Here is a 24,481-nt window from a genome sequence, read left to right as displayed (position 1 = left end):
GAATGAATGAATGGATGCATGAGTAGGTGGATAAGCCCAGCTCTCTCTGTTCCTTAGTTATTAGTGAGGACTTCAAGAGGGTTGGGGCTGGTCCTAGCTCTTCCTGGTCTTTCCCAGGATGGAAGACACAGTGGGGGACTGTCCTCAGGATCTCTGGGCCCTTCGTCCTTCTGGCACAGATGTTCCCCTGTATCCAAGGGGTTTGAGAGTCAGCATCCTTCTCCTTCCCTCTTCCAGACCAGCTCCTTATCTTCCCCTCAGGGTCCCCCTGGACTGGAGAGAGCTGGCTTGACAGACTCTACCCACCCCAGATCCCAGTCTAACAAAGAACAAGGGAAGATGTCCAGTGGGGTATGCTTGAACAGAAAGCCTCACCTGAAGAGGGGACACAGTTATGCCCACAGAGGCTCCGAGTAAGACAGTCCTCAAAGTTCCAAACCTGAAGAGAGAAGCAGTCCTGTCCCCCCAGTATGATATGGGAGGCATGGTCCTGCCCTTAGGAGCCCCTAGTCTGGACAGGAAAACAGACCTGCCTTTACAAACCTCCAGTCTGATGGAGGAATTCTAGTGCTCACTGGAGTCAGGGGCCCCCTGAGAGAGATAAGGAACCTGAGTCCCTGCAGACTCACAGAGACATGAGCTTACATCATCCCGACAGAGACCATGGGTGAGGCGGCCCCTCTCATAGGTGGGCACCCCCCTCCCTGAGCTCTGGGCATGAGACAGAAGGGCATCATCAGGGAGCCAGGGGCTCCCCTCCAGAGACACAGACCCTCTCTGGCTCCCTCCACCCTGGAAGGTGTGCAGCCAGAGACTTTCTGTGTCATGGTGGACCAGTTCCTGGGCCTTTCTGGGCCCATGTCATCCTTGGCTGAGGGCTGTGTGACATGGAATGCTGCTTCTGCCTCCACACTGGAATCTGTCCCTTCTCTCCTTGCCCTGGACTTCTCCCACACTCAGTGATGTACTGGTAAATAATTCACAACTGGCTCTCCAGGAAACAAAGCCCTGATTTGTAGTGCTGGCCAGTCTCTGCGGTGTGAATACTCCCACCATGTTCAATTTCAAGCTTCCAATGAGATGTTAATGAACGGGAGGTTTGGAAGAGACACAGAGGAGTACACCATTCTACAGTGTTTCTGTACCATAGATGCAACTAGCCTCAAACGTGTATTCAATAGTACAATATTATACTGTAATTAGGGATTGATAGGTTTTGCGTGTTTATTAACTTTGGTTTTAATATAATCTGTTTCATTGTGAATTAAAACAATTTAATTGTTCATTGTGGCTGTGTTTAACAACTGACTGATGAAATTCCTGAAAATCTAACCATCAGTTCCGTGAGCTGGTTTGAGCCTGCTCTGGCACGGCACTGCCCCTACCCTTCTCATGCCATCATCCTTGCTTCTTTTCTTTTTTGTTTTTTTTTTTGCGGTATGCGGGACTCTCACTGTTGTGGCCTCTCCCGTTGCGGAGCACAGGCTCCGGATGCGCAGGCTCAGAGGCCATGGCTCATGGGCCCAGCCGCTCCGTGGCATGTGGGATCTTCCCGGACCGGGGCATGAGCCCATGTGCCCTGCATCGGCAGGCAGACTCTCAACCACTGCGCCACCAGGGAAGCCCTCTTCACTTGTTTTGATAGATTTTACAAAACTTGGCACGTTTCAGATTTTGTGGTTGGAGTTGTAGCCGATTTCTGGTATAATTCACAATGAAAAGACACCTCCTCTATTTTTCATTTTTGTTTTTGTGATTGTTGTTTTAGGTTGATTTTGAGAGAAGAAGGTAAATATGTGTTTACTCCACCATTTTCACTTAGGCATCAAGTGCTTTCTCCTCCATTATCTTTTTCAATCCCATTGCCAACCCAGGGAAGTGGCAGGGTGGTTTCCTCACAGAGCAGAGCAGAGAACTGGGGGACCCAGAGCCTGAGAGTAGAGTAAGACTGCATGGCCTTCATAGGCAAGAACAGGCAGCACTCACTTGTACCCTGTCCCACTTCAGAAACAAATCCTGACATGTGACCCATAACTCTCTCACCCACTGGCTTTGGCCTATGCAAGGCCTCTGCATTCCCATGGCAGACATCACTAATTCATCACAGCACTCTTTCTTCCTGATCCTGAACCCAGCCCCAATCTTCTTTTCAAGGCTACATATCAGGAAAACAAAACCAGCCAACTGGCCTGGGTTTGTGAAATGAAACTTGTCTACCTACCTGGTATTAGAGATTTTCCAGGTATGCTGAATAGTTGTGCAGTCAGAGAGCCCTGGGTTTGAATTCCAGTTCTGTGAAAGCCTAGAAGGGCAAAGTTGGGCAAATATTTTTGCAACTCTGAATCTCAGCTTTCCCATGTGTTAAATAAGGATCATTTAGTTGGTTGGGGGATTACATGAGGTAATGTTGGTAAAGTTCCTAACCAAGCACATGGCACATAACAGATATTCAATAGTACTTTTAGAAAGAAATGAAAAACAGTATTGTTTTTCTCTTTTTTTTTTAAATTATTCTTCTCTTGATGAAGCTTATGAATATGGGGGGAGACAGATTTCACCCCATGTGTAAACTCTAGTATTGAATACAGTTATGAGGTTGGGTCCAGACTCAGTGGGGCAGGTGCTATAATTGATTAACAATGTCTGCCATGTGCATGTGATGAGAAGCTGTGATTTGTGTGCTGCCATATATGAAGTGGGAAGTAAAAGAGAGGTTGGGATGTTCAGGCCCTGCTCCATCACACATATCCCACTGTTTCTTGTGGACCACACAGGTATATGAAGAGAAGGCTCTGCTTTTACCACCATGGTGTTCCCTACTGCTCTGATGACAGTCTGGTAACTTTCATTATCTAAGCTGAAGGGGAGCCAAGACTAAGTGATGCAGTGAGGAGGTCACTGGGAGGTGTCAGAAAGCCTATATTCTAGTTCCGGTTTCCCATGGACCAGCTGCTTGTCCTTGAGCAAGCCTCTTCCTCTTGGGGGTGGGGAGTAGGGGGGAACAGATGGTGGTAGTGGATGAATGTTATCCTGGAAAGTCAAATTGGCCTAGATGATCTCTAGGAATTCTTCCAGCAGACACTTAGTAAATTTGGGATTTTCTGGGTTTTATTTGTTAAAATGCAAATTTCTGTATGCATTTTACATTTTAATTGTAAAATATATATAACATAAAATTTACCTTCTTTTAACATTCTTATTGGAGTATAATTGCTTTACAATGGTGTGTTAGTTTCTGCTTTATAACAAAGTCAATCAGTTATACATATACATATATCCCCATATCTCTTCCCTCTTGCGTCTCCCTCCCTCCCACCCTCCCTATCCCACCCTTCTAGCTGGTCACAAAGCACCAAGCTGATCTCCCTGTTCTATGCGACTGCTTCCCACTAGCTATCTATTTTATATTTGGTAGTGTATATATGTCCAAATATACACTACCACTCTCTCACAAAGTGTAGGTTTAATGGCCTTAAGTACATTCACATCACCACTATCCATCTCCAGAACTTCATCATTCCACACTGAAACTCCGTACCCATTTAACAGTAACTCCACATTCTCCCTCTCCCCAGGCACCTGCTAACCACTATTCTACTTTCTGTCTCTAAGAATTTGACTATTCCGAGTACTTCATATAAGTGGAATCATACAATATTTGTCCTTTTGTGTCTGGCTTATTTTACACAGCATAATGTCTTCAAGCTTCATCCATGTCATAGCATGTATCAGAATTTCACTACTTTTTAAGGCTGAATAATATTTCATTGTATGTATACACCACATTTTGTTTATACATTCGTCTGTTGATGAACATTTGCGTGGTCTCCATCTTTTGGCTATTGTGAATAATGCTGTTATGAATCTTGGTATAAAAATATATTTTGAATCTCGAATTTTAGTTCTTTGAGGTATCTACCCAGAAGTGGAATTGCTGGATTATATTCTGTGTTTGTTTTTTTTAGAGGACTGCCATATTGTTTTCTGCAGTGGCTGCACCATTTTACATTCCCACCAGTAGTGTCCAAGGGTTCCATCCTCACCAACTCTTGTTATTTTCTATCATTTTGATTATAGTCATCTTAATGAGTGTGAAGTGGTATCTTATGTGGTTTTGATTTGTATTTCCCTAATTTTTATCATTTGTGAGAATCTTTTCATGTGCTTATTGGACATTGGTATATCTTCTTTGGAGAAATGTCTGTTCAGGTCCTTTGCCCCTTTTAAAATTGTTGTTGTTTTCATTGAGTTTTAGGAGTTCTTTATATAATCTGGATATTATTCCCTTATCAGATATGATTTGCAAATATTTTCTCACATTCTGTGGGTTGCCTTATTACTTGGTTGATAATGCCCTTTGATGCACGAAAGTTTTTACAAAATTTTTGATGTGTTCTAATTTATTTTTTCCTTTTGTTGTCTGTGCTTTTGGTGTCATATCAAAGCAATCATTGCTGAATCCAATGTCATGAAGTTTTCATCTATGTTTTCTTCTAAACACTTTATAGTTTTAACTCTTATATTTAGGTTTTTAATCTAATTTGGGTAAATTTTTGTATATGTTTTAAGATAAGGGTCCATTTTTATTATTTTGCATGTAGATATCCAGTTATCCCAATACCATTAGTTAAAAAGATTGTTCTTTCCCCACTGAATTCTCTTGGAACTCTTGTTGAAAATCTCTGGACCACATATCAAAGCTTTATTTTGGGGCTCTGTACTCTACTTAATTGGTATATATGTCTGTCTTTATGCCAGTACCACACTGTTTTGATTACTATATTTTGTAATAAGTTTTGACATCAGAAAGTGTAAGACCTCCAACTTTGTTCTTTTTCAAGATATTTTTGGCTGTTCAGGATCCCTTGAGATTCTATATTAATTTCAGGATGGATTTTTCTATTTCTGCAAAAAAAAATCATTGGGATTGCATTTAATCTGTAGATTGCTTTGAGTGGCATTGACATATTAATGTTAAGTTTATAATAATACATCTTCAAATCCATGAACATGAAACGTGTTTTTGTTTACTTACATCTTCTTTTATTTCTTCCAGCAATGTTTCATAGTTTTTAGTGTACAAGTCTTCCACTTCTTCAGTTAACCTATTTCCTAAGTATTTTATTCTTTGTGGTACTATTATAAATGGAATTGTTCTCTTAATTTCCTTTTCAGATTGTTCATTTTTATGAACAAGCTGACTGCTCCAACTAGAACATTCAGTACTATGTTGAACAGAAGTGGTAGAAGTGGGCATTTTTTTCATTTCCCTCATCTTAGAGGAAAAGCTTTTTCAGTATTTCACCATTGAGTACGGTGTTAGTAATGAATTTGTTTTTTAAAGAAAGACCTCAGATCTCCCTGCTTCTGAGTATCCTAAACAAACCCCAGAAGGTCATTGCTGGTCCCCATGGAATTAATGGCCCTGGACCTTCCTCCTAATTTAATGCAAATCCTAGCTGGCCTTATTGTGCAGGAGTTTCAGTTCATTTTTACTTTCTTGGCGACACAATCCATCCTCGTTTCCAGCCAAGTCTCTAATCCCTGCAATTTTCATGGTTCTAGTAATTATGAAAAAAAAAATCCAAAGGATAGAACATTTGCATCCTGTCTATGAGATTACACACCTTCGTGGAGTTTATTAAATCTATTTTGCAGTTTCTGAGAAAATTAGACTCACTCTGTGTGGCTCCAGAGGACAAAACAAGAGCCAGTTGCTAGAACCTTCCAGGAAGCAGATAAGAATTCAAAGGGAAGAAACACTTTCTGCCTGTCAGATCAGTCAGCACAAAGACAGCCATCCCAGGAGGTCAGGGACAAGGCCAGCAGGGTCCAGTGCCTGGTGTGGTCATTGAAGGGGACAGTTGAGAACAAGGGCTGTGGGTCATACCTGGGTTCACTTTCCAACCCCCTCCTTCCCAGGGATTCAGGCAAATGAATTGATTTTTCTAAGCCTCTGGAGACAACCATGTAAAGCACAGATAAATGTTTTGTGGTCATGCTATTATTTCATTATACAGAGTAAGGGAGTGCTTTGCTCCACACCTAGTTTCTTGCTTGGGCTACATATCCATCAATGGCCAGCTATGGCCCTGCTTTATATGTTCTTCACTGAGGGAATCAGGCTTTTGAATTAGCCACTGTTTAGAAAGTTTCTTCTCACTGTGTAAGAAGAAAAAAATAACTTTGGCGTTTAGGAGGAGAGAGGGGAGAGTGTCTCACATTGGCGTTTAAGTGCCCTGGCCAGAACTGAAACATGCTGCTTCCACTCACAATGAGTGGGTGAGAGCTAGTTACCCAACAAGCCCTAACCAAGAGGACCAGAAAGGTCAAGCCCTGAGATATGTGATGAACAGAACCAGGGACAACGACACTGAGCTCTCTTGTCTGGTGGATGATGGCATCTTTCAGTGGGAACCTGGAAAGGAGCATGTTTGAGGGGAAAAGTCAAAAATAATGATAAGAATTTTCCACTTCTAACATGACAGCATGAAAAGCTCCAGAAACCCATTTTTCTGTGAAACTGGTGAAAAATATGAAAAACCAAAACAAAATAAACCCCACCCAAACCTTTAAAATCTTCAGAAATGGTCCTATGGACATAAAACAAATACAGAAGCATTTATTTAAGAAATGCCGCAAAAACTGATAAGACCTGCAGAGTCTGGGATATTTGAACCAAGACTCATATCCTTACCACCCCTGCCCAGTTCTACATGATGGAAAGTGCACTCAATATTGGTACAGCTGAGAACACAGGGATCCCTCTTCCAGCCAGAGACCTATTTTCCCAGGAAGGGTAGAATATCAGGATTTCTAATCCTGCCCCCAGCTACCTGTTGTCAAGGCTAAGTTCAGGGTAAGTGTGACTAAGTGGTGGAGGTGTTCGTCTTCTGCCCATCCCCCACTCATGGGCTCTACTTGAGTGCAACATCACTGAGAATGATGGGACCCTCACTGTCCTTGCCCTGCATCATGGGGTGGGAGTTTCAGACAAAGAGGCAAGTCCAAGAGATCTGGAGCTGCTATTGCCTCATCCACTAAACACTCAGATCCTGAAATGGGGATGTCATACAGAGAGAAGTGTGCCATTTTCCCCACCCCAGAACCAGAGATGAGGCTGAGAGATGATTTTGCTCAAGGGGAGTAGCTGGGTATAGAATAGAGCGCACCAAATTACCCCCACCCCAAAGGAGCTGACTTTATTTGCAGCAGAATGTGGAGAAGTTCAAGTGTAAGGTAATTGTCAAAATTAGTGAAAGTTGTAGTGAAATGTAATTGGGAAGAGATTGATAGATTCATTGGAGATATAGGTTAAACTGAAGGCCAGCTATTTTCCCAGAGAGAACTAGGGAAAGAGACAGGTGAGAAGAACCCTCCGGAGGTCAGAATAAATCTCTAACACTGACCTCTGAAACTATCCCTTCAAAGGAGCCCAAGATTGATTAGATTTGTCTGTGAAGCAATTTGTGCTCCAGAGCATTTATTTTTTAAACAACAGAACAATTAGCCAGCAGTAAGTGGAACTGAACAGCTGGGTCTGGTCACCCCAGGGTGGCTGTGGGCATACCCCCTTCTATTCAATGTTGTACTAGAGGTTCTATCCAGGATAATTAGACAAGAAAAAGAAATGAAAGGCAACCAGATTGGAAAGGAAGAAGTTAAACTATTTTTAATTACAGATGACATGATTTTGTGTATAGAAAGTCCTAAGTCATCCTCTAAATTTACTAAGACTAATAAAAAATTAAACCCACTAAAAACCTATTAGGACAAATGAGTTCACCGAGACTGCAAGATACAAGATAAATATATAAAAATTGATTCTATTTCTATGCACTGGCAATGAACAAACCAAAAATGAAATTCAGAAAACAATTACATTTACAATAGAATCAAAAAGAATAAAGTATTTAAGAATAGATTTAACCAAAGAAGTACAAAACTTATGTTCTGAAAACTATGAAACTTTATTGACACAAATTAAAGATGATGCAAATAAATGGACAAACATTCCATGTTCATGGATTGGAAGACGCAGTATTGTTAAGGTGGCAATACTCCTGAAATTGATCTGCAGATTCAATACAATCCCTATTAGTATCTCAGATGACTTCATTGTAGAAATTGACAAGCTGCTACTAAAATATATGTGGCTTCCCCTTCCACCCCATGTCCTCAATTCCGTTCTCTGTGTCTGCGTCTTTATTCCTGCCCTGCCACTAGGTTCATCAGCCTGTGTTTTTAGATTCCATATATGTGCAATAGCATACGGTATTTGTTCTCCTCTTTCTGACTTACTTCACTCTGTATGACAGACTCTAGGTCCATCCAACTCATACAAATAACTCACTCTCATTCTTTTTTATGGCTGAGTAATATTCCATTGTATATCTGTGCCACATCTTCTTTATCCATTCATCTGTCGAGGGACATTTAGGTTGCTTCCGTGTCCTGGCTATTGTAAATAGTGTGGCAATGAACATCATGGTACTTGTATCTTCTTGAATTATGGTTTTCTCAAGGTATATGCCCAGTAGTGGAGTTGCTGCGACATATGGTAGTTCAATTTTTTGTTTTTTAAGGAACTTCCATATTGTTCTCCATAGTGGTTGTATCAATTTACATTCCCACTAACAGTGGAGGAGGGTTCCTTTCACCACACCCTTTCCAGCATTTATTGTTTCTAGATTTTTTGATGCTGGCCATTCTGACCGGTGTGAGGTGACACCTCATTGTGGTTTTGATTTGCATTTCTCTAATGACTAGTGATGTTGTGCATCTCTTCATGGATTACATAATTCCATTCATACGAAATGTCCAGAATATGGAGATCTATAGAGAAAGAAAGTAGATTAGTGGGTGATTAGGGCACCCACTAATGGGTGGGGTTGAGGGGATGGAATAGGTGGGCAGGAGGGCGATAGTTAAAGCGTATGGGGTTTCTTACTGAGGTGATGAAAGTGTTCTAAAATTGACTGTGGTTGCCCATATCTGTGATTATACTGAGGACCATTTAATTGTAGACTTTAAATAGGTGAACTGTATGGTATGTGAATTATATCTCAATAAAGTTGTTTAAAAAACTAAAAATAAATAAATAAATAAATAAAATACATGTGGCACTGCGAGTGACCCAGAACAGCCAAAACAATTTTGGAAAAGAGAAACAATGTAGGATAATTCACATTTTTAAACTTCAAAACATACTAGAATGCAGCAGTAATAAAGACAACATGGAACTGGCATAAGGACAGACATATAATCAATGAACTATAATTGAGAGTCCAAAAATGAACCCATGGTTCTGTGGTCAATTGAGTTTCAACAAAGGTGCCAAGACAAATCAATGGGAAAATAATAGTCTTTTCAACAAATGGTGCTGCAACAACTGGATAGCCACATGCAAAAGAATGAAGCTGGACCGTTACCTTATATTATATGCAAAAATAACTCAAAATGGTTCAGACATAAGTGTAAGAGATGACTCTACAAAACTCTTAGGAGAAAACATAAGGGTATACCTGCATAACCTTGGATTTGGCAACAAATTCCAAGATTTGACACCTAAAGCCTGAGTAACAAACAAACAAAAATAAAGGTAAATTTGACTTTAACAAAATTTTTAAAACTTTTGTTCTTCAGACGCCACTGTCAAGAAAGTGAAAAGGCAAGTCATAGGCTGGAAAAATGTATTTGAATGTATCATATACTTAATAAAGATAGACTATATTTTTAAAACTCTTACAACTCAGCAACAAAAAAAGACAAACAATCCAGTTAAAAATGGACAAATGATTTGAATATACATTTCTCCAAAGAAGATATACAAATGACCAGTAAGCACATGAAAAGATGCTCCATGTCATTAGTTATCAGAAAAACCATTTCATACCTACTAGAATAAAAAAGTCAGATAATAACAAGTGTTATGCGGAGAAATTGGAACCCCTATATATTGCTGGTAGGAATGTAGAAAGTATAGTCATTTGGAAAACAGTCTGGCTGAAGACAAAGAGAGTATCTTGAAAGCAGCAAGAAAAAATGACCCATTACAGATGAGGAACTATCAATAATATTAACAGCTGACTTCTCGTCAGCAACCATGGAGGCCCAAAGGCAGTGGGATGACATATTCAAAGTGCTTAAAGAAAAATTGTCAACCAAGAAATTTATATCCAGGAAAAACATTCTTCAAAACGGAGGGAGAAATTAAGATCTTACCAGATATGCAAAAAACTGAGTATTTGTCACTAGCAGAGCTGCCCTGCAAGGAATACTGAAAACAGTGCTTCAGGCTGAGATGAAAGGTCTCTGGATAACAATTTTAATCCACATGAAGAAATAAAGAGCACTGCCATGGTGGCTACATAGGTAAAGATAAAAGGCAGTGGAAATGCAATTTTTGTAATCATTTTCTTCTCATATTTGATTTAAAAGACAACTGCACAAGGCAATAATTATAAATCTGTGCTGATGGGCTTAGAACATATGAAGATAACTTGCATAACAATAATAGCATGGGAGGAGGTAATAGGACTTTATTGGAGCAAAGATTTTTTTATGTTTTTGAAATTAAACTGGCATTAATTTGAACTAGGTTGTTTTAAATTAACATTAATGGTAATCCCTGAGACAACCGCTTAGAAAATAATTTTAAAGTATAATAAAAGAAACAACAAGGAAATTAAAATGACATCCCTGTCAGCAGTAGGATTTCATCTTGGGGCAGTGTGACTCTGGGCCTGCCTGCTTTGTTACAGGCAATCTCTGCAGTCACCATCACCATCACGCTCACATGTGTCCCATGAGGTGGGCAGCATGGGGACCAGGATCTCTGTTAGACATATGGGAAATCTGAGACAAGGGAATGACCCATGGTACTGTGGCTTGCTTGTGCCAGGGCTTGCTCCAGAACATAGGGCTCTAGATCTTTAGTCTTGAAACTTGTGAAATAAATTCATAGCTGCTTTTATGGCACACTAAGTCCCTGATGCTAATTCTTCAGGGGGCTTAAGAATTATCTGGTCAAGGAGGATAGACATGTCTGTTCAAAAGCTGATCCCCAGGCCCCAGTAATTCTGACTCAGTGGGTATCAGATAAGACTGCGGAATCTGTAATTCAAACAGGCACCCCCCACTTACTTCTGCCCACCTCTTCCCAGCCCAAGGTGACTCTGACGCAAATTTGCGTGCAGGGCACACATGGAGAAGTCCTGGTTTTAGGATATTCCAGGCCCTGTTCTAAGGACTTCACATTCATTTTGGCCCAGCTTTTCAGAGCACAGATTCTGGATCCAGCCTACCTGCATTGCAACCCAGGCTTCAGCACTTACTAGTTCAGGTTAAAGCATTCAGAATAGTACCTGGCACAAAGTACACATTTTATAATATCAGCTCTCTTTGTTATTACTTAGTAGTTGAAACAATCTTAAAACCTAGCTATCCTCAGCCCCATTTCACAGGTGAGGAAGGGTGGGCACAGAAAGTTTAGATAATTTGTTTAAGGACACACAGCTAGTGAGTTGCAGAGATGGAGCTCAAACTTCATTCCATGTGACCCTAATGTCAGTGGTCTTAACCGCTAGGCTGCCCTGCACTAATGACACATGCTCCAGACCCTGCCCTCCTACCAGCACCTGCATGGTAAGGCCACACAGGGCTGTCAGGAGAGGCCACCTCAGGTGCTGGGCTTAGCTCCTGCCCCTTAATGATGGGAGAAGAGGTCCTGGGGGCTGGGGAAGGGATTAGGGAGGGGTAGAGCCCTGGCCTCTTCATACCCTCCTGGACCCACCTAAAACCATTTTTAAGACTTAGACAATGCTCACCAGAAGACAGGTGTCCTCTCAGGGGACTCTAGGTTCAATTTGCTGATCCTCACCCCCAGAGATCTCAAATTGGCATCTCCTATGTTGGATGAGAAGGTGAGAAGGTGACAGAGCAGCTTCAGGAAGACAGTCCTGGGCTTCAATCTCAGCTTTCATGTGTTTGAGACCTAAGGTAGGCCTCAGCTTCCTCATCTGTTAAGTGGGTATAAAAGTAGAGTCTATCTCAACAGGCTATCACAGCAGAATAATGGATGCTGAGCATTTAGGACAGCAGCTGGCAAACAGAGCACGGCCTTTACAGAAGTTAGCAGCTGGTGATAACATCATTCTCCACACACAGGCAAGGTCATGCTGGCTTCCCCTGACATGGTTTCTTCCTGACCTTTGCACTGAAGACTTATCTGGAGCTTAGAGTGACCCTAGTTCTCCCTGTCCCAAAAATCTATCCTCTGGAATCGTGTTAAGTTTCAAGGACAGATGTGGGAGACAGACCAAGGCCAGGTCTCTGCTCGGTGTCCTTGGAGGCTCCTCAAGCCACCTAGAGCCCCTGGGCCTCATCCAAGCCCAGCTACCTTCTGGGCTGGGGCAGATACACCTGCTCTGATGGAGCTGAGCCCTGACTGCAAGTTTCCCCTGCTGGTGTGTGACTTCAGGGGACATTTGTCAAACGCCACTGGAGAAGAAAATGCTGAGAACTACTGAGAGATAGCAGCCTTTCTCAGCATGGGAGGAAAACTGAGGATTCTGAGGTGAGACAGTGTTGGCCTGGGGCTGGAATCTCTGTCTTCTGCCATGAGGTTGTGTGTGTCCTTAGGAAAATTCCTTCTCCTCTCCAAAGAGCCTTGGATTCCTCGTCTATCAGCTGGGGTGTTGTCATCTACTCACAGAGTTGTTGAGAATGTGAGACAGGAGTAGAGTTAGGAGCAAAGCTCATTTACAGCAACGATGAGCATTTATTAAGTGCCAGGTGAAACACTATCCAGTCATTGTCTCATTGCATCCCGACAACAATCCCTTGGAGTAGGCACTATCATGACTTCCATTAACAGATGAGGCAAGGCTCAGAGAGATTGAGTATCTTAGCCAAGATCACACAGCTGGTCACAGGAGAAGCTGGCCTTGAACTGGGGCAATGGAAGCCCACCCAGGATCCTCGCCCAGAGCCTCTGCCTCCACAGCAGGGCCTGTCAAGGAGTGCAATGTCTTCCCTCCCTCCACACAGCCTGCACATCCCCACCCTAAGACCCTCCCCACTCTTCCCCTCCCATGCCTCAAAGCGGCAACCTGCACGGATGTCTAATGGGTGCTGGGCTCATCTGCAAGTACAGAAGTGGGTTCTGCACCAGATGGAGCTGGACCAGAGGCAGCTTGAAGACTCCGTGACACCGAGCAGGAAAGTCACTAAGCCTCTAAATGCAGGCAGCAGGAGTTATTAATAAGTTAGAAGATGAAGGTTTACCACTGCAGGGCTCGGCGAGCCCTTGCCCAAGACCTTCTGCTGTTGCTTTCCTGCCGCTCCCTGGTCATTGACACGGAAGCTCAGAGATTTAGTGCTTTTAATAAAGCAGGTGGCCAGTGTAAGAGAAACTTCCAGTTGGGTCACTCTCCTGGAGGCTGGAGACAACTCTGGCTGAGCCCAGAGAAGTCAGAGGTCAGCCCCTCACCTTGTTGTACATCCTCAGGTGGGTCATCAACTCCAGCACTGGTCACCAGTGCATCCACAAGTAAGGACTGGCCTCCTTCCTCCTGCCTGGCTAGTGCCCCAGGGACCTCCCCAGTTTCCTTCATGGATTATTGTTGTCTTAAAAATCAAAAACCTAGAGTTGATTTCAAAGCTGTCATGGGGTAGAGAGGAAGCAAAGGGGCTGAGGGCCAGTCTGGTCTGGTGTGAATCCAGACTTTACCACTCACTGGTGGCGTGAACTTGTGGCCCCATGTGAGTTACTCCCATGTCTGAGTTTTGGATTTCTTTGCTGCTCAGTGGATCCAAGTTTCCTAACCTCTAGGCTGCGCTGACCATGTTTGCGGCACTTTGGTTCTTGACGTTGTTTGGTGGGTGACTTGCACCTGTGGGTGGCTGTCTGCTGCCCTGCCTGGGAGTCCCCAAAGTCAAGGCTGAGTCAGGGTCTGCATCCTGGGGAGGCTTCCTGGAGGGGTGGTCAGCAGCGGGAGATGCCAGCCACTCCTTCCTTACAGCAGCCCCTGGTCTTAGGGTTCAATGAACTCTGGGGGGCACTCAGAGCCCCCTGAGATTTGCAACATGTTCCTGCCCCGAGGATCAGCTGAGAGCTGCCTGCTGCTGAAAACAGACTTCTCCTTCCTCAGACCTTGAAGCCCTCAGGTCTGAGTCCCATATCTGCATGTTGGCATTGGCAGCAAATACGGGGTGGGAGATGTAAGCAAGTCAGAGAGAGAAAAATTAATGGATTCATTGACAGATAGAGACACAGATACCAGGTGGGCTTTATGCCCACTCAGAGAAGGAGGTACACCTGCACACATAGGGGCATTCACGCAAAGAGGTGCATGCACGCGCACACACACACACACACACACACACACACACACACACAGTAATTCGCACAGCTGGCCAGTGGCCGATCCAGCATTTGAATCTACATCTGAGTGTCTCCAGGATGCTCCCCTTTGCCAGGGGAGAGCAGAGCTTCACGGGAAGCAGAGACCCAGGCAGAAGGAGTCTGGGGTCTTCAGGTGTTGGTGTTTTTCCACCAGCTGAAGCCCTAGAAACTGAGCCTCGGAAAGGAGGTTCAAGGTCATGACTTTGAGGCTCAGAGAAGCCCTTGGGGCCGAGGACGTCATGTTTTGTCAGCCCTGGCTCTCTGGGAAGCAGACACTGAGAGGGAATCTGGAAGGTGAGAGTTTCATTTGTGAGTAAAACCTGTGAAAGATAAAAGGGAGACATCAGAATTGGGTGGGGTGGGTTCTGATGAGGTTCTAATCAAGTTTGCATCACCCCCCTGGGGCGCACCTGAGTAAAGGCTGGCATCAGCAATCCCATATGGGGCAGGAAGGGCTGCCCCCAGTATCTGTGCTGTGCTCCATCACTGGAGAGCAGGGCCAGGCCTCGAGGACTATGGCAGGACCCAGAGGCACCACAGCCACCTTCAATCCTCACAGTGAGTGGCCAGTTTTTCTTGGCGTACAGGCAGGGTGCCTCTGTGACCGCCACACCGAGTCTAAGCCTAAGCTTTGGCTTCCAGTGTCACTGAGGTAGTTTGGGGGTTGTTCTCATTGCACCTGAGGTTTCAAAACTTGGGCTCCCTCTAACTGTGAGCTCTTCTCAGTGTCCTGCATCAGACAGGTCTGAGATCCTGGAGAGATTTCATGAACCTTAGAGAGCTGAAGTTCTTGATCAGAGGTCCCTGGATGAGCTTCAGGGATGCCAAAGTTCCCTGAACCCCTTAAGCTTGAGTGAATGTAACAATGATTTTATATCCTGTTGATGGGTTTAGGTCCATCTCAGATGGGGTGGGAGCAGGGTGCTGGGTACCTCTGCATCCAGGAGGGGAAGGAATATGGAGCTCAGAGGCCATCTCTGGAGGGAAGAGGGTGCAGGGAAGAGGAGTTGTGATGGGAGGGAAGGTCACCTCTGTTGTAAATCAGGTCATAAAGCGTGAAACTAGCCAGGGTTTAAGCCAACAGTTTTGAGATCTCAGGTAGCAGACACCCAGGGGAGCCCAAATGTCATGTTTACAGGCAGGTAGGCATTCTCCTGAGCAGAAAGTGAAAAGATTTCATCAGATTTTCAAAGGCATCTGTTTAGGTTAGGTTTGTTTTGTTTTGTTTTTGCGGTACGCGGGCCTCTCACTGCTATGGCCTCTCCCGTTGTGTAGCACAGGCTCCAGACGCGCAGGCTCAGCGGCCATGGCTCATGGGCCCAGCCGCTCCACGGCATGTGGGATCTTCCTGGAACGGGGCACGAACCTGTGTCCCCTGCATCGGCAGGCGGACTCTCAACCACTGCGCCATCAGGGTAGCCCTAGGTTAGGTTTTTGCTGCAGTAACAAACCACCCCCAAATCTCAGTAAATGAACACCTAAGTAATTTACTTCCTCCTCTGAAAAACCCCACTGTACTCTCACTGTAAGAGAGAACCCTAAAAGTAAACTGTGGACTTTGGGTAATTTTGATGTCAACTTAGGTCCAACCTTGGGGGCAAATGTCCCATTCTGGTGAGTGATGCTGGTAATGGTGGAGGCTAGGTATGTGTGGTAGTGGGGGATATATCAGAAATCTCTCTTCCTTCCTCCCAATTTTTTGTAGGCCTAAAACTCCTCTTTAAAAAATAAAGTCTTTAAAAAAACCCAACAAATTTATTATCTTAATGTTCTGGAGATCAGAAGTCTAAAATGGGTGAGTAGAGTTCCATTCCTTCTGGAGAGTCTAGGAGAAGCTTCCTTTCCTTTCCTTTTTCATTTATCGTTTCCTTGCCTTTTCCATCTTCTACAGGTGGCCCACTTGCCTTCACTCATGGCCCTGCATCATTCAATCTGATGCTGTCATCACATCTCCTCCAGCTCACTTGCCTTTCTCTCTCTCACTTATAAGGACCTTTGTGATTACATTGGGCCCACCTCGAAAATCCTGGATCGTCTCCCCATCCCAAGATCCCTAATTTAATGACATCTGCAGAGTTCTTTTTGACATGTAAGGTAACATATTTACAGGTTCCAGGCATTAGAATGTGAATATCTTTGGACAGCCCTTATTCTGCCTACCGCAATCTGTCCTCTGGCCTCCAAAGAGTCATGTCTATTCTACATGCAAAACTCATTCACCCCATCCCAACATCCCCAAAAGTTTCAATCCATTTATAGCATCAAATCAGAGTGAAAAATCTCCTCAGCTCAAAAGCCCCAAATCTCAGGATGTAAATCGTCTAAGTCAGTTATCTGGTGAGATTCTGGGTATGATACACCCTGGGGCAAAACTCTTCTCCATCTGGAGACCTGTTGAAACTAGAATTGGACACCTCAGTGTCCTCATCCATAGAACAGGTATATTAATGGTTTCCACCTTGTATCAGAGTTCATCCAGAGAAGCAGAACCAGTAGCAAATTAGATATACGTGTGTGTGTGTATGTGTGTGTTTACTAAGGGATTTATCAGAGGGAACCAGCTTCTGCAGTAACAGTGCAACTGGCTAAGCAAGGCTGTCTCCACATTTGATGCTGGAGCCCAAAGTCCACAGGCAGGCAGGCAGTAAGGGAAGATCACAAGTGGGATGGAAGCCCATGAAGACGGGCTGAACCCACCACACACCTGACCCAGGAGTCAGAGAACTGAAGGAAGATCTGGGGGAATGGAGAGAAATTTCAGGCTCAACTTGCTTCCCACTGACAGTCGGCAGATCAGCAGCAATTTGTGTGCGCTGCACCTTAGCTGCTGCCCCTGCTGTACCACCAAGTCTCATGAGTTGTACCTCCTTTGTACCCATCCTAACAGGAAATGCGGGTAGAAGGGAATTCTGGGAAAAAATCTGTGCCCAGGTTATCACATTAGGAAGCCATCACGCACCACCTAGAGCTGCTGGAGGAAAGAGGCAGCGTCTGAAAAGAGCTCAGTTCAGTGACCGCCCCAGCAATGTTAGGGCTCATCACTGTTATTATGATGGCTATCACATGACCTGGCCCATCAGTCCACATGGGGAGCGTGTTTATGGTGAGTGAGCCCCCTTTCATGGAGAGCCACACTGAGGATCATGGAGAGAGAACTTTCTCTCACAAAAAACACGCTATTCCATCTTCCCTTGGAGTTCAGGAAAACGTAATTAGTCTCAGGCTGGAGGAGGCTGAAGGAGGGTGGATAGCCATCCTTGAGGGCTGGAGAGTATGAACTTTCTGCAAAGCTGGAGACCTACTTTGCTGGGACCAAAACAATGTGCAAAAATATAAAGGATGCAAAGAAAGAGAGAACCTATAGACCACAGCAGTGGGAGGCTGGAAGCTGGAAAAGAGGGATGAAACTGGCTAGAGAGGAGCCATTGAGATGTAACTGCAGCAGTAACACATCTGGGTTTCTATTTGTGTGAAATGAATGATCCCTGATCCAGTTGTGTTGCCAGATTTGGGAGAAGAAAAAGGAAATGTCCCACAGTTGCTGAGAACCTGAGGGCTGAACCTTACAATATGGGTTCTGGGTTCTGGTTTTAAATTTCCTTAGTTGTGGAGACTAAGTTGAACACAATGGGATCTTTCTGTGATGCCTGGTGTCAGGGTTGGATTTAGGTTTGGGTGGAGGGGTGCTCTGGGGTCTATACAGGGAGAGGTCATTTTCTTGGAATGAGAGAGAAGGCAGAGCTGAGTCAGCACGAAAGGTGGGATGGGTTGGAGCTGGTAGGACTGCGGTTGGAGGGATGAGGTGGCAGTGAAAGGGAGGGTGACTCAGAGCTGAGAGGGAGGGGCAGATAGTTCCAAACAGGGCTGCGGGCTTTGGAGAATAATATTGCAAGTAGGGAGAGGCAGGTATGAGGTGCCCCCTGTGTGAATGGACTGGGGGGTGGCAGTGCTAGCAGCTCAAAGGTACAGGAGTTCCCTGGACCTCCCAGGTCTGCTGCTATAACAAATTATCATAGACTGGATGGCTTATAAACCTCATTTATTTCTCATAGTTCTGGAGTTGGGAAGAGCAAGATCAAGGCACCAGCAGATCCAGTGTCTGGTTCCTAGAGGTTCTTTCTAGCTATAACCTCACATGGTGGAAGGGGTGAGGAAGGTCTCTGGTCACTTCTATAAGGGCACTGATCTCATTCATAGGGCCCCACCCTCATGACTGAAGCACCTTCCAAAGGCCCCACCTCCTAATACCACCACAGGGGATGCTAGGTTTCAGCATATGAATTTGGGGGGACACATTTAGTCTCTAGCAGGGGTAATAGCACCCCCAAAGATTGCAGTGGGGGTAATATAACCTGAAATATGCAACAGGCACAACCCAGAGCATGGCATATGGAAGGTCCCTGATAATCAGAGCCCCTTCTCCACCCACCCCAGGCCAGGACAACACTGTCATGCTTCTGGGACTCGTGTCCTGCTCCACTCACTTCCTCCTGGCTGTGACCTTGGGCAAGCCCTCCTGAGCCTCAGTTTCCTCATTTGCAAATTAAGGATAATAATAGCATCTTCCTCCAAGTCGAGGTGAGGACTCAGTGAGATGATACTTGTAATGTGCCTGGCTCAGGGTCTGCACAGAAGGCACTCTCAATTAAAGGCAACTGGCATCACCTTGAGCTGAGGGCTCTGCAGGGGCCTCTTTGTGAAGCCCTGGACCCATAGGAAGGTTGTTCCCACAATGATCATTTGCTTCAGGTGTTCTTTCCAGAATCTTCCATGGGATCCTTGGCTGTCCCTCTTCTGCCCCCTGACCATATCCTGTCTCTCTGTCCAGCTTTGGCAGGGCCGATCTGACCTGAACTTCATCTCTGGAGATGGATTCTCTGTGCTCACAAAACTGTCCATTTGCCGTCAGTATCCCACTGAAATCGTTACTCTCCTCCACCTGGCTAATGGCTGGAGCACAGCATTCTTGGGGCAACTATGAACAATTCAGACTGCACACACTCTCCTCACTCCCTCCTCACCAGCAATTTGGGAAAATGCAGCCAATTCTTTAGACACCTCATGTAAAAAGCAGAATTTCCACAGTATGAGCTATTCCTTTTTTCCTTTCTTTTGTTTTCTTTTAAACAGTCTTGACAGTCTCCCTTGCTCATTATTCTGTCTCATGGGAGATCTCAAAAGTGTGATGATTCTAGGGAATTCATGAACTCTTGGGAAGTTGCAGCTCCTAAAAACATACTCATTTACAGTGTGAAATATGGCTCCGTATGTGTATAACCCCAGGCAATTTCATGGGGCCAGGAAGGTGGGGGCTTGAATTGCTTCGCTGTAGAGCTGTCTGTAATTACCTGCTTCTTACTGGTGCTCATGTCCTCAGTTTCAAATTTAGAAATCAGAGAAAGTGATGCAGCAAATGTGGGTCCCTCAACCCTGCCTCAGCCCTGTGATGCAGCCAGGTAAGGTCCCACCTGCATTTCTCACCTGTACAGCTCCCTTGAGCCCAGGTCCCTTCTCTGGCTGACTCCACTTTGGGGCTCCAGGCCCTGACTCTGGACATTTGTCTGTGGCCTTGGCATGGGGTCTATGAGTCTTGCACTCCCTAATGTCTTGCCCCAGCCTCAGGTCCTTCCCACTGCAGAACCAAGCAGATAGCAGACCTGGCAGGGGGAACAGAGCTGGATTTCATACCATCCTCAGGCCTGGGCAAGAGGCTGTGCCATGGACAATGTAGAGGACCCTGCTCTGTCCATGCCCACCCCATGGCATCAGGAGTCTCTGGAGCCAAAGGGGTGATGGGCCCACCTGGAGGCTACCTGACACCCTCACAATTCCAGACACTTTTTGGCACTTTTTGGTCCCTGGGACCCCAGAATTCCCTGCCCAGGTGGCCTGAAACCCATTTCCTGACCCAGGTCAGCCATCAGAGGTAGAGTCACAGTGAAGAGGAAGCAGGATTCACATCTCTGATAAGAGGGCTTATTGGCATAGCTGAGACCCTTCTATTGCAGGTGGGTTTCTGCCATGGCAGGGGTGGAAGTGTCCAGAGGTTGCTGGAGCCATCAGGGAAATGAGAGTCACCAAGGGGGCACTGTCCCTGACCCCTCAAGTTCTGATCAGTATCAAGTTCTAAATATCAAAATTCATAGAATCATAGTATCTCAGGGCTGCAGGGACATTGGTCTAGGCATTAACTGAGAACCTGATGTGACAAGGATGAGGTTTATCATCATGCCTGTGTTCATAGCCATCCCCTCCACTCTGCGGCCAAGAGCAGTTTAGTCTCTGCCTACTCAGCAGGAATCTGGGACCTTGGCCCACAAGAGCTCTGTTTAAGGACAATTTGCTTACCCTAGAACCCAGGGCTCCTGTGTCCTCCACACAGAATGATCTTGACTGCCACTCCCCCAGAAATGCTTGGGCCAGAGACATTGGGAGGTCCCTCCCAAGGCTGGCTGAGCCTGTGGAGTTTGCAGAAAATGAGGGCTGCTTAGGCAGGGGTGCAGAGAAAGTTCCAGAGCTTCTCCAAGTGTGGGCTCTGTACTGGAATCAGCCAGCACAACACAAAATCTATTGAGCCCAGATCCCCACTGAGGGGTCCACCTGGGGCAGGCGGACCCAGTTCAGAGGATCTAGCACTGGGCAGTCTGTCCACACCTATGTCAGTGTGAGGGATCTCCAGGGGGCTCAAGGGCCACACTCAGCATCTCTGGAGGGGGAGGGTTTCTGGCTGGTCAGCAGCCACCTGTCAGATGCCTGGGTCTCCACCATGAGCATGGGTAAAGCACGTGCTCATGGCATCTCCATCTGAGCCCTCCCCAAACGACCTGCCCCAAATCACCCACCAGGAAGTTAGAGCCAAGCCTGAACCCAGGGCCTGCTGATCCCTTCTCTAGACACACTCTCTCAATCCCAGCAGCCCCGGGGGCTGGTCTCCCAGCCTCTGCTCGACCCCTTCACAGACAGGGTGCTCACCACCTCCCGAGCTAGCCAGAGCATCTCATGGTGTTCTGTGTGGAAGGAAACAGACCAACACACCTGTCCAAGTTCTCCAGGCCCCAGGACAGGTCCTGACCATCCTCTGAGCCCCTGCCCTGCAAGTGAGGAGGACAGGGCACCGGCCAGAGGCTCAGGTTCAAGTCATAGCCCTGCATCCCCACTGCACCCCCCAGGGCTGCTTCCCCCTCAGGAAGGGAGACTCAGACACATAAAGGATGCCTGTGCTCCCCAACCTATGCCACCCCGTGTTCTGTGATTGCCGTCATCCTTGCTACTTTTTTACCATGGTCTCCTCTGTAGGTTCTTTCAGAGCTGGGAGCTCATTCTCAGGGAGCTGTCCCTGTTCTCATGATCTGCCTCTGTCTGGACTCTGAACTCCCCTCAACAAGGTTTAATCCCCTTTTCCAGCCTGAGGTTTATTCTTTTCTATTTGTTATTCAAGTTGGAACATGGCAGGTCAGTGCTGTGTCTCAACAGGGGAGAGGTTCAGGGTAGAAACACAAAGCCTCTGACCACCCCCCAAATCTCCTCATATCAGAGCTGGGGGATGGGGCACAGCAAAGCCCAGTGGAGGCCAGTGGGGGACTGAGTTTCCCACCTGGACTCTACCTGTGACCCCGTGTGACCTCATGCAGGTCACTGCCTCTGTCTGAGCCGTGGATTTTTTTCATCAGTAATGTGGGGCAGAACCATGCCCTTGGCTACCTCCCAGGAAGGTTGTAAAAAGAAAATGGAAGAAAAGAGGAAAAGGGACTCTGTTGATTAGAGTGTTCGGCGTATTAACCTTGAATGGAATGTAGTTATGAGGTGGTCAAGGGTCAGCATTTTACTATCAGCTTTATGTTCATCTCTTCTAGGTTTGCTGTTTGTTTCTCCTTCTCTTCTTTCCTGTGTTCTTTTGAATTAGTTAAATCTATCTTTTAGAATTCCACTTTTATTTATCTATTGGCATTTTAGCTATACCTACTTGTATTTCTTAAATGATTGATCTAAAGATTACAAAGCACATCTGTAACTTTTAACCTTGCATCTGTGTAAGTCCATTTTGTGCCTTCCCTCATTATCCTTTGTGATATAGTTGTCATATATATTATATCTACATACATTATAAATTCCACAATGCAATATGATATTTTTTTGCTTTAAAGAGTCTGATGTATTTTAAGAAAATAAAATGAAAAAAATAGTCTTTTATACTCACACATTTCTCATTTCTGCTGTTCTTCAATATTTTCTTGAATATTTAAATTTCCATCTGGCACCACTTTCCCTCAGCTTAAAGAACTTTCTTTAGTATTTCTTATAGTTCAGTTCTGCTGGTTATAAATTCCCTTAGTTTTCTTTTACCTAAAAATGTTCCTATTTCACTTTTGGTCATGAGTGATATTTGTGCTGGATATAGAATTCTGGATTGACCATGCTTTAAAGATGCAATTTGATTGTCACATGACCTCCATTGCTTCTCAGTAGAAATCAGCAGTCAACCAAATTGTTATTTCTCTCTATGTAATATGTCATTTTCTCCAACTGCTTTCAAAATTTTCTCAACTGGGTTTCAGTAGTTTGACTATGATACACCTAGGTGTAATTTTCTTTGAATTCATTCTGCTTGGGGCTTGCTAAGCTTCAGATATCTGTAAATATTTGTCTTTCACCAAATGTGAGGAATTTCCAGACAATATTATTCAAGTAGTTTCTTCTACCTTTCACACACATTCACACATGTGTCTGTATACACACACATTCTTCTAGGGCTGCAGTTCCATATATGTTAGATTTTTCTTTTGATATTATTCTACAGATAACTGAGACTGTTTTAATTTTAATTTCTATATCTTTTAGATTGGAAATTTCTATTGATGTATCTTCAATTTCTTGGTTTTTTCTTCTGTCTTCACTTTTCTGTTAACATATCTACTGTTTTTTTTTAATATTGTATATTTTAAGTCTACAGTTTCCATTGGTTCATTTTTATAGTTTTATTTCACTGCTGGGAATTTTAAAATCTTTTCATTAATTATTCTGAACATACTTTTCTTTACCATCATGAGTTTAACTATAATACCTCCTTCATAATTCTAGCATTTGCATTATCCTGTGTCTGATAAGTCTAATGTTTGCATCATCCTGAGATTGTTCCCCACTGACTGCCCTTTTCCTGATTTTAGTTCACACTTTTATATTTCTAATAATTTTTTTTTTTTTTTTTTTTTTGTGGTACGCAGGCCTCTCACTGTTGTGGCCTCTCCCATTGCGGAGCACAGGCTCCGGACGCGCATGCTCAGTGGCCATGGTTCCCGGGCCCAGCTGCTCCGCAGCATGTGGGATCTTCCCAGATCAGGGCATGAACCCATGTCCCCTGAGTCGGCAGGCGGACTCTCAACCACTGTGCCACCAGGGAAGCCCTATATTTCTAATAATTTTGGATTTTATCTTGGACATCATTTTATTTTTTAATTTTTGACCACACTACATGACTTGCGGGAACTTAGTTCCCCACCCAGGGATTGAACGTGGGCCCTCAGCAGTGAAAGCACAGAGTCCTAACCACTGGACTGCCAGGGAATTCCCTATATCTCGGACATTATTAAAGCTATTTTATAGACATTTTGGATTCTTCCAAATGAGGGTGGTTCATGTCTGCTGGCTCTGGGGGCAGATGCAGCCAGTGCATACAAGAGCTTCTTACTTAGCCTGGGTGCCTGTGCAGCAGCAGCTGCTCCTAGCAGGCCTCCCAGGTTCCATTACTTCCCAACTGCAATGTGTTCCCAACATGGCAGAAAAGAAATCTCAGAGTACATAACTGGTCACTTTCTTTCCTTCCTCTGGCCCTCCCTGCACTGCCATGGCTCCTCTTCTCTTGGGATAAAGAAAAGACCCACTCTGTTGGCCTGAAAGACACTGCACAGCCAGAACCCTTCCATCCTGGGATGGTACATAACAGCCACCTCCCTCCAGACCTTTGGGCATCTTCATCCCCTGTGAGTGACACTCTTCTTCTTGTCACAGGCCTTTTCACAGGCTCCTTGTGCTTGTAGTTCTCTCTTGACCCCCCTTTCCACAACATACCCCTCACTC

The sequence above is a fragment of the Phocoena phocoena genome, chromosome 1 (genome assembly GCF_963924675.1).
Source record: "Phocoena phocoena chromosome 1, mPhoPho1.1, whole genome shotgun sequence".
NCBI lineage: Eukaryota > Metazoa > Chordata > Mammalia > Artiodactyla > Phocoenidae > Phocoena > Phocoena phocoena.
This window is presented reverse-complemented; position numbering follows the sequence as displayed.